Here is a 17576-nt window from a genome sequence, read left to right as displayed (position 1 = left end):
CAGGGTGTCATTCAGAGGAATGCTGTACGGGTACCTTAGATCACTGCAACATCAACAAAGCTTTGTAGCCCTCAAACATACCTTTTACACATGTACACACACAAACTTTAGGCGTGCTTGTAACTTGAAAGGCTCCGGCCACTGGTGGCAGTCAAGTGGAAGTGAGCTGATGTCCACCTTAACGTTCAATATATGGCGTCCTTTGCATGGCTCCGGGTCAGCTCACTTATTTCCCCTACTTTTGCAATGTAACAGAGACTTCACCTGACTGACAACCAATCATTCTAACCCACAAATGGTTTAAAAAAGCACCAGAAAGAAACAAACAAGAACCAGAGAAATCAGAGAAGGATTTATGTTCAGGATATGAAAAATCTGAAGAGACAATTTTCTTTCCCACTGTGGTCAGAAAACTTAACAAATAGCCATGGGTACATATTACATGCTTTTGTCAAGGCAAAGACACAATTTGTTTTTCAGAGTTCTTGGGAAAAGCTCTTCCTAGACATTGCTTCCTTACAGTCTCTGGTTTCAAAGGGAAGATCTTAAGGGAAACAGTTCTCTCTGGGTAAAATAAGACATAGCCAAACACATCTTACAACCTGTTTTTTTTAAGGGCACTGATATTACTGAAGTCTATTTATACTTAGAAAAGTTGGGTTTATGTGTATAAATAAATAAGGTCAAACACTTTGTAATATAAAATGAGATTTTTATAGCTAATTTAATGTGGAGATTAAATAAGTATCACCGAAGCACGTAAAATCTTTGCCTAGTGGTTCAAAATTGATATAATAATCAGATTATGAAAGAGAAGTGAAGTAACAAAATGTAATAAATGAACATAAATAAAAGGTTTGAAGAACAGAGAGTAATCAGAGCTTAGGATGAAAACGAAAAACAGGTCATTGTAAAGATACTATAGCACTTCAGAGACAAAACATGGCTATTCTGAAACCAACCTTTCTCACACTGACAGGCCAGGTTGAGGGGACATAGAGAGCACTTGCAAGATAATGTATAAAGAAAGCTTGCTCTCTGGTACCTTAGGACATAACAGAATGAGTCCAAAGGAGGGACACAAAGATGATGACGGGGCTGAAGCACCTCTCTGATGAAGACAGGCTGATGGAGCTGGGGTTTTTCACCATGGAGAACAGAAGGCTCCAGGCAGGCCTTATGGCAGCCTTCTAGTGCCTAAAGAGGGCCTATCTGGGGGAAATCTGGGGAGGGACTCTTTGTCAGGGGGTGCAGTGACAGGACAAGGGAGAATGGCTTTGAACTAGAAGAGGGTAGGTTTAGATTAGATATTAGGAAGAAATTTTTTCCTATGAGGGTGGTGAGGCCCTGGCACAGGTTGCCCAGAGAAGCTGTGGATGCCCCATCCCTGGAGGTGCTCAAGGCCAGGCTGGATGGGGCTTTGGGCAACCTGGTCCGGTGGGAGGTGTCCCTGCTCATGGCAGGGAGGTTGGAACTGGGTGGTCTTTAATGTCACTTCCAACCCGAGCCATTCTGTGATACTATGATTTTATTCCATGATACAGTACATGGATCACAAGGTTTATCCAAAGATGACACATCCACAGAAGTGCACCTATTATAACAAGCAGCTGGTTTCACCTAAAAAGTTAGAATTCTGGAATATGTTGCATCAGGGTTGGTTTTTTTTTGTTGTTGTTTTTTGTTTTTTTTTTAATTACAAAGGCACGATTTCTAATTTTGGAGTTACAAAAGATGTTGTATACATCGTAAACACCTTTACAGCAGTTCTACTCTGAATGATCTGGGATCAACAACCTGCAGAATAGATATTGTTCACAAAGAAAAAATGGCTGGCAGTATCATGTTTTAAAGCAGTCTAGTACATTACACCTCTCCTCTCCTCTCCTAAGAGAGGAGCCTTCCAATCTTTTAAAGCTTTCATAATAGACCAGAAATAATTTAATTCAGGATGAATTTAATTAATTTTAAAGGTTTATTAAATGCTCTGAATAGTTACTAATATGTCACCTGGAAAGTTAATAAAATGCATATATCAATTTCAGCCACATTTTCAAGAAAAAGGATTTTTTCTTTTTTAAGATACATTATTCCACGCAGCATTATCAGCTTGGGAATGGAAGTACTACTCAAGTTAGTACTCATCTGCATAGAATTCTTTCATCCTTCTCTTGACACTTTTTACTGTCTCAAACTTGTCCAGGACTTATTATAAATATTTACACGGAATCTCCTCACAGATTTTTAAAAAGCATTATCATGGCCTTGCCTTGACTAGGAATACAGTGCAAATGGGCGTTAAGTTTGGGGAGCCTGGTCGACTGGACACTAGGAAAAGGATCTGAGTGTGCCAAGTCTCACTACATGCCATGCATTGACAATTGGCAGAATAACAGCACCTGAAACTGCTGGAGAGATGCATCAGGACAGCATCACAGAGTCCTTGGTCCACCTAGTAAACTGAATGGATCAGCATCACACCACATGGTATTCATTTCTCCTCTCCTGTGCCAAAGAGCTTCCATGTTTTATATATATATATATATATATATTTCTCTCAAATGTGGGAGAAAGTAACTATTTGTCTCAAAAGAATCTAAAGGACTTAAACACACAACCTTGTTGACTCCAGCCCTCTTGTCCTCTGTCACAACCAAGTTCACGCAGAACCCTCTAGGTGTATTTGCCAATGCAGATGAGGGGAGAAAGAGCCATTAAAAACAGAATGTTCTGAGCACTTCTGGACATACCGCACTTTGGAGACAAAAAAATGTAACAGGCACAGTTCAATTTCTGTCATTCTTGTATTAACTCATATTTCTTATTATCATTTTATGGTTTTTCAAATTATGCATGAAGCTCTGGCATAAGGAGCGATCATTTGAAAAGCAGTTGTATTTTTATCATAACTGGGACCCCAGTTTATGCTTTATAAAGCTTTGAGAATTTAGGATGGATAAACATATTTTCTTAAGACTCTTCAGATAACCTTATGCCAACTGGATTAAGAAGGAAGAAAAATAACCCCTAAACTACCAATAATGTCTTTCTAGTGCAAAATACAGAGTCTTAGAGATTGGGAAGTTCTGCTACAATACCTTGACTCAGTTTCACATCACATTCCTGTAGCTATCCAGGCAAACACTGCCTTGATTAAATGTCGTAAAGGGGAGCAGTAAACCTGGTCGGAGGAAACCATATTCAGAATCAAGAAATGACAGGAATACATCATGTCACTGTCCCTGCAGTTCTGTTCTGAACACTGTGCTAGGACTTCAGTAATGAAATAGGGTATGCACCACAGCAACTTCCACAAGAGATATTAGCTCCCTATTTATTTTCTCTGTAATTGCACTTACAAGAAGATTCATAGACTAATCAACTGTAATGACAAAAAATCAAAAATTACTTTTATAGATTGCACTTTCTCCCAAACCACTTTCCTTTGATAAAGAGATATTCAGTAATAACTTCTTATATTGTATCTTTCTATCACTGGATCTTAACGGTCTTCAAAAACAAGATCTCATGTATTAATCTCCCATTTTAGAGATGGGGAAATCGAGACATGCTGAAATGATTTTTATGAAGTCAGCATATCAGAAGCAGGGACTGAAAACAGAATTGAGATGGAAACAATTGGTGCTTTCACTGCAAAGTGATTGATATGGTCTTTTCTGACAACCTTACTAGGGCAGCTGAGTTATTGCCTTGCACATTTCAGGATTTCACTTGACAGTTCTCAGATATCATCATTTGTATGTGGATCCATTCATCCACCCGTTTTCCCTAGGAAATATGACAAATCTAAGAGTGCTTTCAGTCATGCCCCTATCCCAGCCACCAACACAACCCTCAAGACTCCCAACAGAATGTTTTCAAACGAGGCAAATAAATTTTTAAAAAAGTGCATTGTCAGCCAGCATGAATTTCAACGTATTACCTGTTTAACACTTGTGGAATAGACTGAATTTTCTAGTTTTAGCCCTTTTTTTTTCTTTCATTCTTATTTTTTCGTTCTTTTTATAATACATCTTTATGGAAATCTAACTTCTCCGTGGGTTGTCAATATCTTGCCTAGGAAAAGTTACAAATTGTTCAAACCTGTAACTCTTAAAAAAGAGAAGAAACTTCTTTCCTTTGTAGTTTTATAATGGTTGTACAATAACAATAAAAGAAAATAGTACGGGTGTCATTTTCCCAATTTAAATACTGAATATTCATTAAACATTAGTCCGGGTATTTGTAGGAACTATGCCAATATAAATGAAATAGGTACAAACATGAAAAATATACAGCTAATCCATAAATAGTACTTAAATGCAAGCCTAGGAATAAAATAATACACATTAATGAGGAGTTAGTGAAGAGAATTAAGAATACAGTGAGATTGTAATAGCTTTTATTAATGAATAAAATGAATTTGTTGATTAAGGTTCAGGGATCGTGAGAAACCTGCTGAGTTAGTAATCATTTACAACCTGTGCCCACCATCTAACACCTCGAAAGCAGAACTGACCAACGTATGAACTTCATTATATCTGTCTTCTCATATTTGTTCTCCATATAGACTGCAGCTGAAAAGAGAATGAAACTTATAGCACTGCACTATAAAGTAATCATAAAATAATTAACAGCTCCTAAGGTAGGGCTGATGCTACTGGTATCACAAAATCAAAAATAAAGAAAAAGTGCTCACAGTAGATTTTTTTTCCCCTCTGGCAATTATAAGGTATAGACTGCACTCTTGAGAGGTAAAGAAAAATTTAGGTATCATTGAGGGGAAGAAAGTTGGTTAACAGTCATAGAATCATAGAATATCCCGAGTTGGAAGGGACCCATAAGGATCATCAAGTCCAAATCCTGGCACCACACAGGTCTGCCCAAAAGTTTAGACCATGTGACTAAGTGCACAGTCCAATCGCTTCTTAAATTCAGACAGGCTTGGTGCAGTGACTGCTTCACTGGGGAGCCTGTTCCAGTGTGCGACCACCCTCTCGGTGAAAAACCTCTTCCTGATGTCCAGCCTAACCCCCCCCTGCCTGAGCTTAACACCATTCCCACGGGTCCTGTCACTGGTGATAACAGAGAATAGGTCACCTGCCTCTCCACTCCCCCTCGCGAGGAAGCTGCAGACCGCGATGAGGTCTCCCCTCAGCCTCCTCTGCTCCAGGCCGAACAGGCCCAGTGCCCTCAGCCGCTCCTCATATGTCTTCCCCTCTAGGCCCTTCACCATCTTTGTCGCCCTTCTCTGGACACTCTCCAACAGTTTCATGTCCTTTTTGTACTGTGGTGCCCAGAACTGCACACAGTACTCGAGGTGAGGCTGCACCAGCACAGAGTAGAGCGGGACAATCACTTCCATCGACCGACTAGCAATGCCGTGCTTGATGCACCCCAGGATGCGGTTGGCCCTCCTGGCTGCCAGGGCACACTGCTGGCTCATAACAGTGTTCAATTATTTAACACAGCAACCAAGCAGTTACAAAGTAACTACCATAACATATAAGCAAATATTGGTATCTAAAAATAAAAATGGTTTAGAGAGAATGAAAGCAACTAAAACCAACTTTTTCCTAAAAATAGTCAAGTGTCTGAAACTAGCTTTTTCAATTACTTCACTTTTCAGCTGCTCAGACCCTGTAGTTACAGACTCTGTGGCTGTCGATTTCTTATTTCACTCCCCAGCTCTTGGTGTATTGTTTCCAGTGAGAAAAAAATCAGGAAGATCCTGTGGGTGTCCAATGATAACTGGCTCACAAACAACGCCTTTGTGATTGAGATGCTATTATTATAAGACAACATTATTACGCATTCTCCTTATCAGATATTTTTTCCCACAACTTTTCATAATATGTAGTTGGCATTGTAAATGCCATGAAAATCCTCGACAGGGAAGGGAAGGGAAGGGATAAAGTTCCTAAATATCAGATGTCTTAAGGTCCACATTCCTCTTTTTTCTTGAAGAGCAGAAAGTATGTTAGCATGGGCTAACTCCTATACATAGTTTTGCAGCATTTAGGAGTGATTAAAGGTAAACACAAGAGATGAATCCTTAAAATATTCTTTCTACAGACACCCTAATATGTGAGAAATTTGTCAGATGTCATCAAATTTATCAGCTAGGTACTGTAACATCTTTAGCCCAGCAACAAAGCGCATTAGTAACTATTGCTAGCATTGTTCTTAAGGATCCTGATTCATGTAAAAAAAAAAAAAAAGATTTATTGTAACTGCTCACATGTAAGAAAACACACTCAACATTATTAATTGGTCCTGACTCAAGCAGCATTTCTTGCTGTACACAACTGAGCAAAAAGCCTTTCTCAGTGCAAAGCTTTCATCAAATTATCTACCCGTGACAACTGACAAACTGATTGAAAGTGTCAGAGGAAACAGGAGGTAATGTATAACAGCACAATTTTCATTGCACAAAGCAATATTTTTAGCCCTTACAGTTTATACTGAAACTCATTATTCTTCTCCAAAATGGGCAAAGGGAAGACTCTCTGTGTGCCCAAGTCTGTGACTTCTCTAATTTTAAATCTAGCTCAAATGACTGCCTTCCGCAGGGAGATGACTAAATGATGCACAGCCCCTCACCAGGCATTTGTCTCTTGTTCAGATTCAGGGAAAGAATTAAACTCTGTGCAGCCATTACACTGTTGGGAATATTAAAGGCAGGAATGTGCTACATTAGGCACAGGGTAATGAAGGATGTTGCATTTCAATTGGTCTAGAACTGATGCCACAGGACAAATATCTGTGTCACAAACAAAGGCAGCTGCAGCACTGTAATTCTGTACGTACCACAGACTGAAAGCTTTCTGACACAATATGATCACTTGCGATTCATTCGTCTCCTCATGAGATTCCAAACAGGCTGATATTTTTTATTACAGCAGGAGTTTATTGAACATCCTGGACACACTTGTGTACAAAATGGTATTAACAATACCCATTATATGCACATGAATGAGACAATGATACTAACACTACCTGTTCTACGCTGACCAGGGATGCAAGGTTCACTTTTGTTGATTTACATTACTTTTTTTTTTTTTTACATGTTTCCAAGGAGATTTATTTATCCATGTTTTAAAATCACTTGCTGAAATATGGTATGTGAATGAAAAAGAATTCAGATCGTCATAATTGGCAATAAGTTTTATTGTTAGACGGTAAAATTTGATAAAGGAACATGGAGTTTTAAAGGATTTTTGTTGTTTGTGGCACTTGAACTACAGGCAACATTAACAGAAGCACGAGAACATAGAAAAAACTTTAATATATGCCGACTTCATTTTTACATCATTTTTGCAAGGAAACAAACTTCTTGTAGTTGTAATAGCACATTGTCTGAAGCCTGTCGTTTGTCGGTTGCTTAAAGCAGAAATTGCAGTTGCAAGCCGTAGTGTTCTTTCTCTGCTTTCACAACAGAAGAATTAGGAAGAGAGTATTCAAGCAAATCCAGTTCTTAGCACTCTTTCAATGTACACGAGTTGGTCCTCCCTGCACCAGTAGAAGACTTCAATAGCCTTAGAATGTAAACAAGCATCAATTAACACGTGGATAGGACTTTAGGATATGTGATGAAAAAGATAGTTTAAAACATAACAGGTCTTTTATTGGTGGCAAGTGAAAGGCAAGCAGGGGCCAGCTGTACTAATGTACCCCGCTTCCCACCTGCGGTAAATCCACTGTCATTCCCCCAGTCTGTCCTCAGGCTGTGCCTTGATGGTCTGCCCCCATTTTCTTCGTCGGTGCTTGTTCTTGGGCTGGACATCGGCCTCACGCCTCACCACGGTGGTCCGTACCAGCTTTATTGGTGGGCGTCTGTCTGTGGCCCGGATGTTGTTCTTAGGCTGCATCCTGCTGGTCTGCGCTGGTCTGCAGTCTGTTGGTGGGCATCTGCCTGTGGCCTGGACACTGCTCTGCTCAGGCTGAACTCTGATGCCTTCTGCCAACACTGGTGGTGGATATCTGTTCCAAATCGCCATCATTTTGTTAATGTCAGCCCACCACCTGATGGTCCGCAAAAACTTTGTTGCTGGGTCCAGTTCCATTTCTGCATCATCCAGCCTTCGACGCTTCGGGGGGGGTTGGCCGTCGAGGTCATCCAGGTCTTTGGTGGATTTCCTCTTCCTCCCAAGCCGCACGGTTTCATCCAGCCTTTGACGCTTCCGCGGGGGTTGGCCGTCAAGGTCATCCAGTTCTTTGGTGGATTTCCTCTTCCTCCCAAGCCGCACGGTTTCATCCAGCCTTTGACGCTTCCGGGGGGGTTGGCCGTCGAGGTCATCCAGTTCTTCGGTGGATTTCCTCTTCCTCCATGGCCGCACGGTTTCATCCAGCCTTTGACGCTTCCGGGGGGGTTGGCCGTCAAGGTCATCCCGGTCTTCGGTGGATTTCCTCTTCCTCCATGGCCGCACGGTTTCATCCAGCCTTGGACGCTTCCGCGGGGGTTGGCCGTCGAGGTCATCCAGGTCTTCAGTGGATTCCCTCTTCCTCCCAAGCTGCGCCATTTTATCCCGTCTTGGACGCTTCCGCGGGGGTTGGCCACTGAGGTCATCCATTTCTTGAGATTTTCTCTTCCGTCCCAGACGGAACATTACAGCCATCCTTTGGCTTTTGCAGTGCACCGCTCAAAGGCTGGCAGTTCCTGCCTGATTTCTCTGTGCCCTGGCTACTCCAAGTCTCCTTGAGCTCCAGGAGCGAGAAGCTTGGCAAGATGTTGCCAGACACGGGGCAGCCCTTTTTATAGGGTGGGTGGCAGCGTACACTGAGGTGACATCACAGTAGGTGGCAGCTGGCATCACAGGAGGCCCCTTTGTGACAAAGGAGGCAGACACTGAGTACACCCAGCATCATTTTGCCCATCCTTAACACAGATCTAAGAAGCAGTCTTCTCCGTTTCATCTCCAATTCATCCATCTTACATGGCTCAACAAATGGTCTACCTTGCTGTGGGAGATGGTGCCGATTAGGAGAAACTTCTTAGAAAGAGTCGTTGGGCATTGGAAGGGGTTGCCCAGGGAGGTGCTGGAGTCACCGTCCCTGGGGGTGTTTAAGGAAAGGTTGGACGTGGTACTTAGGGACATGGTTTAGTGGGTGATGGTGGTGGCAGGGAGATGGTTGGACCAGATGATCTTGGACATCTTTTCCAACCGGAATGATTCTGATTCTATGATAATAATAATAAAAAATAAACTTGCCATATTGCATGTGAAAGAATGCTTTTTAGATTCAAATTTCTGAAAGCTGTCATTCTGTATTGTAGTAATTGCATAGGTTTAAAGAGTAGTGATTTTACTTTCAGAAGTATTAACAAAAGCATACAAGCTGAACTGTATATTTAAGAGTTTTTTTCAAACTTTTAAAAAGTACTTCAGGTGAGATATGTAGCAGCTCTGTTAAGCTGAGTGATAGATTTCAGTTCACAATTCTTTTTCTCAGAATACTTTCTACCATATTTTGGATTTTAATTTTTAATGTATTGAAGAATAGCCATACTTATTGCTTAGGCACAGAAAATGGTGAGGTGAACAGGGAAGTCTGAGGAGTTTGAGCCCCTGATTAGACAGTTCCAGGCAAGCTGTGGACATGATGTTGCATTCTGCCTTAAATGTCGCGTACTTCCCTGTTGACCTCAGCTAGCTTAGACTTTCTACAACAAAGAAGAATATTAATAGAGAAATTTGTATCGTAACAATGCCGAGCATCATCCAAAATACTGTAATTAGAGTAGTTGATTGCAAAGATATATAGAGTTGAAACTGAGATGTACACAAATCATTATAATTTTTTGTGTTCTTCTGCAGCAGAGAGGAGACAGTTATTTTAAGTATTGAGTAGTTATTCAGGATTTAACGAGTCAACGGATGAGACACCCATCTCAGAGGATAAGTTGTCTAAGCATCTGTGGGATATGATGCACCAGACTGGCATAAACTATATAAAGACAGGCTGCTAAGTTCTCCTGGTTCTGTAAGTGAGGTGAGAGAACTACATGCAACCAGAGTGGAAAACATGATGTTAACACCTATGGTTCCAGCTCAGAAGACACAATAATTATGTGTAATAAACAATAGAACCAGTCTATCTGCATATTTGAATTCTGGAATACAATCCGGCAATGTTTCAGAACAAGTGAGATTTCTGGAAACCTTTCTTCTTTCAAAAGTGAAATACATGAAAATGCATGCACAAAGTCAGTGTGCAACACGTGTCCCTGACCAGAGCATGCTCCAGTCAAAACTAATAGCAGCAGCAGCGTGATGAAAACTGTACAGGTATTGTGGTTAAGCATACACATCAGACAGAAAGCCCAGGGAAGGATGATCACCTGGACATGTGCTAAGTCTTGGAGGTAAAAGATGATCACATATTTAGCTAATGTGTAGGAGTCTGTCCATCACTCTGCAGATTCCAGGTACTTCTGCAGCACTTAATTCCCACACCCTTGAGTGGCTTTCTCAGTGCAGTGGTGGTTATATGACAGTTCTACTTCAGGTCCCAGAGTACTCGGATCCTATTTCAAGAAAATTACTAGAAAGTAAGTTCAATATTTTTCAAAGAAACATTTTTAAAGAAAGACCAGTGACTAAAACTTCTTCAGTGCACAAGTGAGGGAAAATGGTTGACTTGTTCATTTTTTTTATCCTCTGTATTGTTGTTCAAAGACATTTTATTTCATAAACTGTATGCTGGAAGGTAGTGTTTGCATAAAAATAAAAAATGTGGAATTAGGGCAGTTAGTTAAGTATAAAGCACTGCTGAATCACTTTGGTTCCATATTGAACTTAATGTTTGGTTTTCATCCTCTCAAAGGCAAATTTTAATATTTACTGTAACAAATCGTGAGAGAGAAGAACAATGCAGGTATCATTATAAAATTAAAAAATTGTAGAAATGATGAGAAATGAGTGCCATTTCTTGTTAGTTTGCCTCTATCTGCCTGGACAGATTTGAGACTATGCCTCTGTTGTTCCTGTTTGAAAATGGTGAATACCTCATTAACTTTTCTCCTGTCACCCATAGCTTTCTAGGCCTTTCTCATGCTATTCTTCCATCCTTCCTACTCTATTTAGTAATAAGATGATCATCCTTCTTTGTTATTTTTCTGGTTCTACTGTGTTGGTCCTTGAGATGGGGACCAGACCACTCAGTATTAATTGTATGGGGACATCACCATTACATGAGCTTAATGAGATCTTTTCTGTTTCCTTGTCTTTAAGTTATTAATGTCTAACATCACTTCATGCTTATCTACATTGACTTTCATTTACCGTTTTATTGCCCTGTAAGTTATATTGCAAAACCCTTCTACATTATTTCCAGTTCACTTGCTGTAACAAGCATCAGCTCAGAAACTAAAGCCATCATGAGCTGCCGTAACTGAAAAGGGAAATGCAGCTCTGTGTTTTGGGGGAGTTATTTCAGCTTTTAGCTTGAAGATTGAAGAGCCACAGTGGATATCTGATCTTGAAAACAGACTAAAGGAGAAGTGCATATTTATTGTCAGGGTGACTTGTACTGCAGTGTATAAACTATTATTCACCATAGGAATAAGTTTAGCAACTTTGTTATGCTGGGTCACTGTTCATGATCAAATCTCTCCTTAACTGTTATTCCTGTTATTAGTCTTATTATGAACTGTATATGTGCACAGGTGTACACATGGGTTTTTGTTTGTTTGTTTTTGCCAACAGAATGGCAGGAAGTGATTCATACAGATCTGCATTGTGCAGTTTGTCAGCCACTGTTGGTCAGGATCAGTCTCTTCTCGGTCCAGACTTCGGATCCTTTGCTCTCATGATCAGACTGTTGTTTTCAGTCGCTGTCTTCATTATTTCCAGCTCTTCATTAGAGGTACAAGAAGCATGAGGTTCATTACTTTGAGTGAAACAATGTCCCATGAAGAGCTGGATTTAAAGCTAAGCTGTCAGAATGTAAAGGTGTCCCTGCCCATGGCAGGGGGGTTGGCACTAGATGACCTTTAAGGTCCCTTCCGACCCAAAAACAAAAGGCATAGTCATTATTGATGCAGGTATTTATGCATAAAACTAACTTCTTGTAACTGACTTCTTGCTCTGAAAATGTAAGCCAGAAAAAATGCTTGTGCCCCCTCACTCCCACCAGATGACAATTCCAAAATAAAAGGTTCAAACTGGAATGCAAGTGAGATTTCTTGAATCTGGGGAAGGGAGTGGTAGCATTTCTGGCTTCTTTAAAAAAGAGAAATATGGCTAATGTTGAATAATGTCTAACTGCTAGAAGATGGCAGGAACATTAAATCACACCTGTGGTGTGTGTGTGTTGTTTTTTTAAGTATGTCTTCCAGTCATGAATCAGTCTGACCATCCTTAAAACTGTTTCAAAGTAGGCACCTTCAGATTGGTTCACTTCTAAATATTTTCCTTATTCAGTTTGATCAAAAGCCTACAGTTGTTTCCATTTTGTGCCAGGGACTTAGCAGCACTGAGCACTGCTGCAGTGTGTGGCTAGGCCTCATCACACTGCAGAACACTCATCATTCCTCTTCCTCTGCTTTTTTGAGCACAGTCAAGTTTGCATTCCCAGCTTAGTACCTACCAGTAAGAGTCGGTTCCTCACAAAATGGTGGCTGCTCTCCTTCTGGTTCTGGGCCTGAACGTCAAGCTTCTGAAGCTGCTGCCAGCTCACAAAGATGGAAATCTGCTTTCATAAACTGAACACACACATGGAAAGTAGGTAGTGGCTATAGTACAACTGGCACTGCCCTTCTTAAAAAGAAAATAAGAAATCCTTCCAAGTACATTGAGAAAGATCCTGACCCCTTTCTTTGGGAAGGGATCTGGCAGACAGAAAGTAGCAGTAAATCATAATTACTGATATATGCTGGACATCCTAGCAATTATTCCCTTAATAGCAAAGTTTTCTGAATGTATTCTGGTGTATCACCTCGCATGAGCTCTGTGGAATGGTGTAAACGTGGATCTTTGACCATTCAAGGACTAGAGCCAATAAGGTATTAGTACTGGCAAAGGAGCACCATTCACTGTATAGACACGTTGGAATATTAATCCATTTAATATGCAAGAAGTGCACGAGGGGAAATTTCATAAGTGTGATGGGAAAGAGCCAGGAGACAATGATGATTAGAGAGAAATTGGAAGAAAAGAGCAAATGCTTGACATATCATTAGAAGAAGGAAGGTGAAGGCAAAGTTTGATCAATAGGAATGTTTTTTAAAAGATGTGTGAGTAAAGGAGAAGAGCAGTCAATCACAGTAAAAAGAAAAGACAGAGTTATAAGCAAGGTACATGACTTTTATGTTCGTTTGATGCTTGGCAAATAGACAGTTTTATGCTCTCTTGAGACAATAAAATATGTTTCCTTCTTTGTTTTAGGAGAGGAAAGCACTCGCAGAATGTGGTGGTTATTAATAAATGTGTTGGGCATTACCTTATAGACTTCCTAATGCACGCTGTAGCTTTAAAACGAAACAAACAAAACTTTCTAAAACTCTCTGTAATGGCTTCTGTTATTTGGAAATTCTGAAAATATAGTGACTGGCAACTTGTACCTACCAAGGGCTTTTGGTTTTAAAAACATGATCCTGATAGCTGCTTGTGAGAGAAGTAGCACTGTGAGCAGAACCTGGGCATTGTTGTTGTTAGTTCCTACAGTCTCTGAATGCCTGTAGCTTCCCTGGGCTACTGCAGCTGTAAAATCATTTCAGGTGGCCCCAAAAAGCAGCCTAGCTTCTGCACGTGCTCACCTGTAAGTTTCTCAGCCTTTTCAGTGACAATTCCTGATGAACTGGTGCATCAGCCATGCACCTGGGGTGGAGGGTGGGCAGTAGGTAGGCAATGGAGTAAAATTGGGTCTGCGCAAGCTAAATGTAAACCTACAACTGAAAAAGGTATTTCAATTTAAATCTACAGTAAGGGCAAAGAAAGCTAGCTAAAAGGTAGCTGATGACACGGATAAAATAAATACAAATCTAGTTTGGGCCCAGGGAGTGCTCATTTTCAGAGAAATGGCTATCAGGCTGGGATTCCTTCCTGGGTAGTGCTGATGGACGCCCCACCAGCACAGCCTTGCCAGCTATGCTCTGGGAGGGCCTTCTCCTTCTGGTTGGGTTTGGTACCTATTTGAAACAGTATTGAATGAGGGGCATGTTCTTTAGTAATTGGACTCATTGGTTTGTATTGGAGGGTTTTAGGACTTGTATTTTAAAATCAGCACCCTTTCTATCAGTTACTATAAATTCTGTTTTGTTTTTTTTTGTTACCAAGAACTATTTTTCTCTACAGATTAAAACAATGATGTCTTAATCCATTAAAGCTATCTGAGTGAAGGGTAACAATGCTGAATTCATGTCTTCCCAGTGTTCAGTATCAGACTGTTGCTTCACAGGTTAACAACAACATGAGATGAAATGAGCTTTGCACTGGTGCTCCTCTACAGAAACTCCAAGTTGTCAGCTGGTTGATTTGGGGTATTTGTAAAACATTTACCCACAAAGAGACTCCTGGGGCTTTGTACTAGGAACTGGAAGGGTAAACATTAAGCAGTACCACATCAAATGCGTTGTTAATTATGTCTTTTTGTGAATCTGGTCCTTTAAGAGAACTCTGAATGCTAATAAAAGGAATCTAAGCAACTAAATACATTTTAAAGAACACTTCTGTACAAACCTGAGCAGCTCTTCAGGCACTATGAATTGTGTATCTTGATGCACAACAAAAAATAATCAGAGACATTAAGTCTTGAGCAGAATGAGCAACCGGCACCGTATCTTCTTCCATCAGCTGAAACTGCCTGGGTTGGGAACAGGACCGGAGAAAATCTCTAGACTGACTAACTGCATGAGTTTCCAGGGGTCTGTATCTATATGTATCTGACAGAAAATCCCAGTGAAATCGCTCTAGCTTGATGAAACAGAAAACTGTGCCAGTCTGGATCCTTCTATGCTGTTCTGGCAAGTGAGATAAATATTCAGTTCTCTGTAAAAGAGAATGGCTGCCTTTTACTGAGGAGTTAATTCCTGGCCTCATCAAAATGACATCAAAATTTACAGTAGTTTTAGGCTTGATATTTCATGGTACTGGGGTTGTATTACCTTGTAGCTCTTGCTCTTGCTTTAATGTGCTGTCACCTGAGTCACCAGTATTGAGTCTGGAGGGATTTAATAGTCTACAACTATGGACATGGTACAGTGATCTTTGTATTCAAACTTCCCTAACTTCTCTTTGAGTAGTTTGAAGCTTCAGTACAAAATATATGTGAAACCAATGCAGTGTCCCAAATCTGGCAGGATCACGTAAAACTACGCTTACACAGGTGGTTGTCTGTCAACTTAAGCACGCATTTCTGTACATCATTATCTTTGGTTTCGTGTGTTAGCTTTTTGAGCTTCATATAGACATGTACACACATTCTTCCTCGTATGATGACAGGAAAGCTTACTTTGAAAAAAAAAATTAATTATATGGTGTGTTTTCAAAGGGAGAAAATGGGCTGAAATGAGGCATGCATTAGGTAAGTGTTCAGGCAAATCCCAATCAAAACTATCTCAAAAAGAGAGAGAGAGAGAAAGAATAGGGGGAAGAAAAGTAAAAAAGGTTTAATCTCATCCTTTACTGAATCTCATGGCAATGTCACTGTGAAAATACAGAACAAAAAAAAGCTTTCAAAAATGAGATAAGTCACTGGAAGACTGAACTGGGACAAGACAGAAAAAGGCCTCTACATCTATTGGAAGCCTTTACTTAGCCCTTCTCTCATCTGAATCTTAAGACAAACTCTAATTCATTTAGATATTTTAAAAAACAGAAACATGCAAAGAGGGAGTTCATAATTAACCTGAGTGCATTTTTTTAGCCTTTGTAACTCAATTGTATTTTATCCTTGTATACTGTCTATCAGTAATCTTCATTCACAAGTAGGGTGTTGGCGTTCACCAGCCATCACTCTATGCGGACATGGTGCACATCTGCAGAGGCTGTGTTTTGCTGATTTGAGAGCGGACATTGGAGGGGTCAATCTTCCAGTGATCTGAGAGCTGTAAGAGCTTGTTGACATCAGGAGAGCTGGGTAGACAATGCCTGTTCTTCACAACTCTCTACAGTCATAATAAATATCAAAAATCTTTGCTGGGGTTTTGGTGCTACTCAGTGATATTTAATCTGTTTTCGAACAATGTGGTTGAAATTCTTTTAGCCGAGGAGGTTAAGCAGGACTCTTCAGCGACCTGCAAAGGCAGCAAAGGTAGTTTAGAAAGTAGAGTGACCCACAACACAAGCAGTGCTGCGCTGGAGCTCAGATCCATCCACAAATTGTACACTCATCCTTCAGTAACAAAACTGATTGTAAATGCTCTACGTGTATTTCCATGTAATCTTAGTTCCTGAATCTCCATCAAAGTTCCATTTCTTAAAATGTTTATGTAAAATAGCAAAAACCGTTTTCCAATTACGAGCAAAAATCATTAATTCTTCGAGAGGCCTTTAGACAGTTATTTTAAAATACCTTCACTACTATATATATTGTGAAAGCTATTTCACTTTATAAGGGAAAGTGGAAAATGAAATGCTAAACTCTAGTTTCTTCAGAAGAGACAAAAGTTGAAAAGTATCAGAGTTGTACTTTCCACAAAAGGATTTGTGAAATCCTTTTTGGTGTTGCTACATAAGAAAGACATCAAATAATTACCAATGAAATCTGAGAATAAATTATGTACATTCTATGTAAGAAAAAATCAGGAAGATCTATAAAAATTATAACTTTGAAGTTCTTTATCATTAGTAATTTATCAAATAGTCATTTTACAGCATGCCAGTTAGTTTTCTATACTCTGGGTACATTTATATTTCCTTTTGAAATCCAGTCTATTGTTGTCACTATGTCACTGCTGCTATTCAAGCCTCTCCAGGATCTTTGTATTTTAAAAATTCTGCTAGTTAAAAGATTTCTCCTCCAAGTGTCATTGTGATCTTGGTTGCCTGATAAGTAGTTAAAGGATCTTTTGTTTTGTTTTATTTTATTTATTTTTTTTAGTTCTTCAGTTGATTTTCTTGCTATAGTTTTGTCTTTTCCATTTTTAATCTAGAGAGGTCAAGACTCTCAGCTAACTGTAGAATGCTGTGTTAGACAGAACATCATGATATTCCTCCAGTTTTTATGAAGAATCCTTCCCTTCACACCCCTAAGAAGATACTGTGCCCTCAAATACTTACTGGTGCTTTCAGGCTTGACTGGAAGTACAAGTAGGATAGTCAATATAGAATTTTAATAATGCCTTTCTCCTTAAAGTTAAATCTGGTACATTTTATCCTAAAAAAAATTTCTCAGCAACAAGGTCTGGTGTTTGTTTTGTTGGTTTGGTTTGGTTTGGTTTGGTTTGGTTTGGTTTGGTTTTGTTTGTTTGTTCTAATACACTATTATTGCTCATATTTTGTACTTTTGACATGTCAAGAAGTACATATTCTGTAATCTGTAGTATGTGCGTCGAAATGAAGGTTGAGCTTGTTGACAAAAGTGGTTGACTTCACGTTGTTTGTCTTAATTGATAACTAATAATGGTTATTCAG

At 39.8% G+C, this 17576-nt stretch overlaps 1 protein-coding gene across 1 annotated transcript in view; it reads right to left on the bottom strand.

Annotated features, from left to right (window-relative positions):
• EYS (eyes shut homolog) overlaps positions 1 to 17576 on the bottom strand; it is a 959435-nt gene that overhangs the window by 320380 nt on the left and 621479 nt on the right. The window lies entirely within an intron of this gene.

Source organism: Anser brachyrhynchus (assembly GCF_964034855.1).
Source record: "Anser brachyrhynchus genome assembly, chromosome: 3".
In the NCBI taxonomy this organism is placed as follows: Eukaryota; Metazoa; Chordata; class Aves; order Anseriformes; family Anatidae; genus Anser; species Anser brachyrhynchus.
Note: the sequence above shows the minus strand (reverse complement) of the source record. Positions and strands in the feature narration are given on the sequence as shown.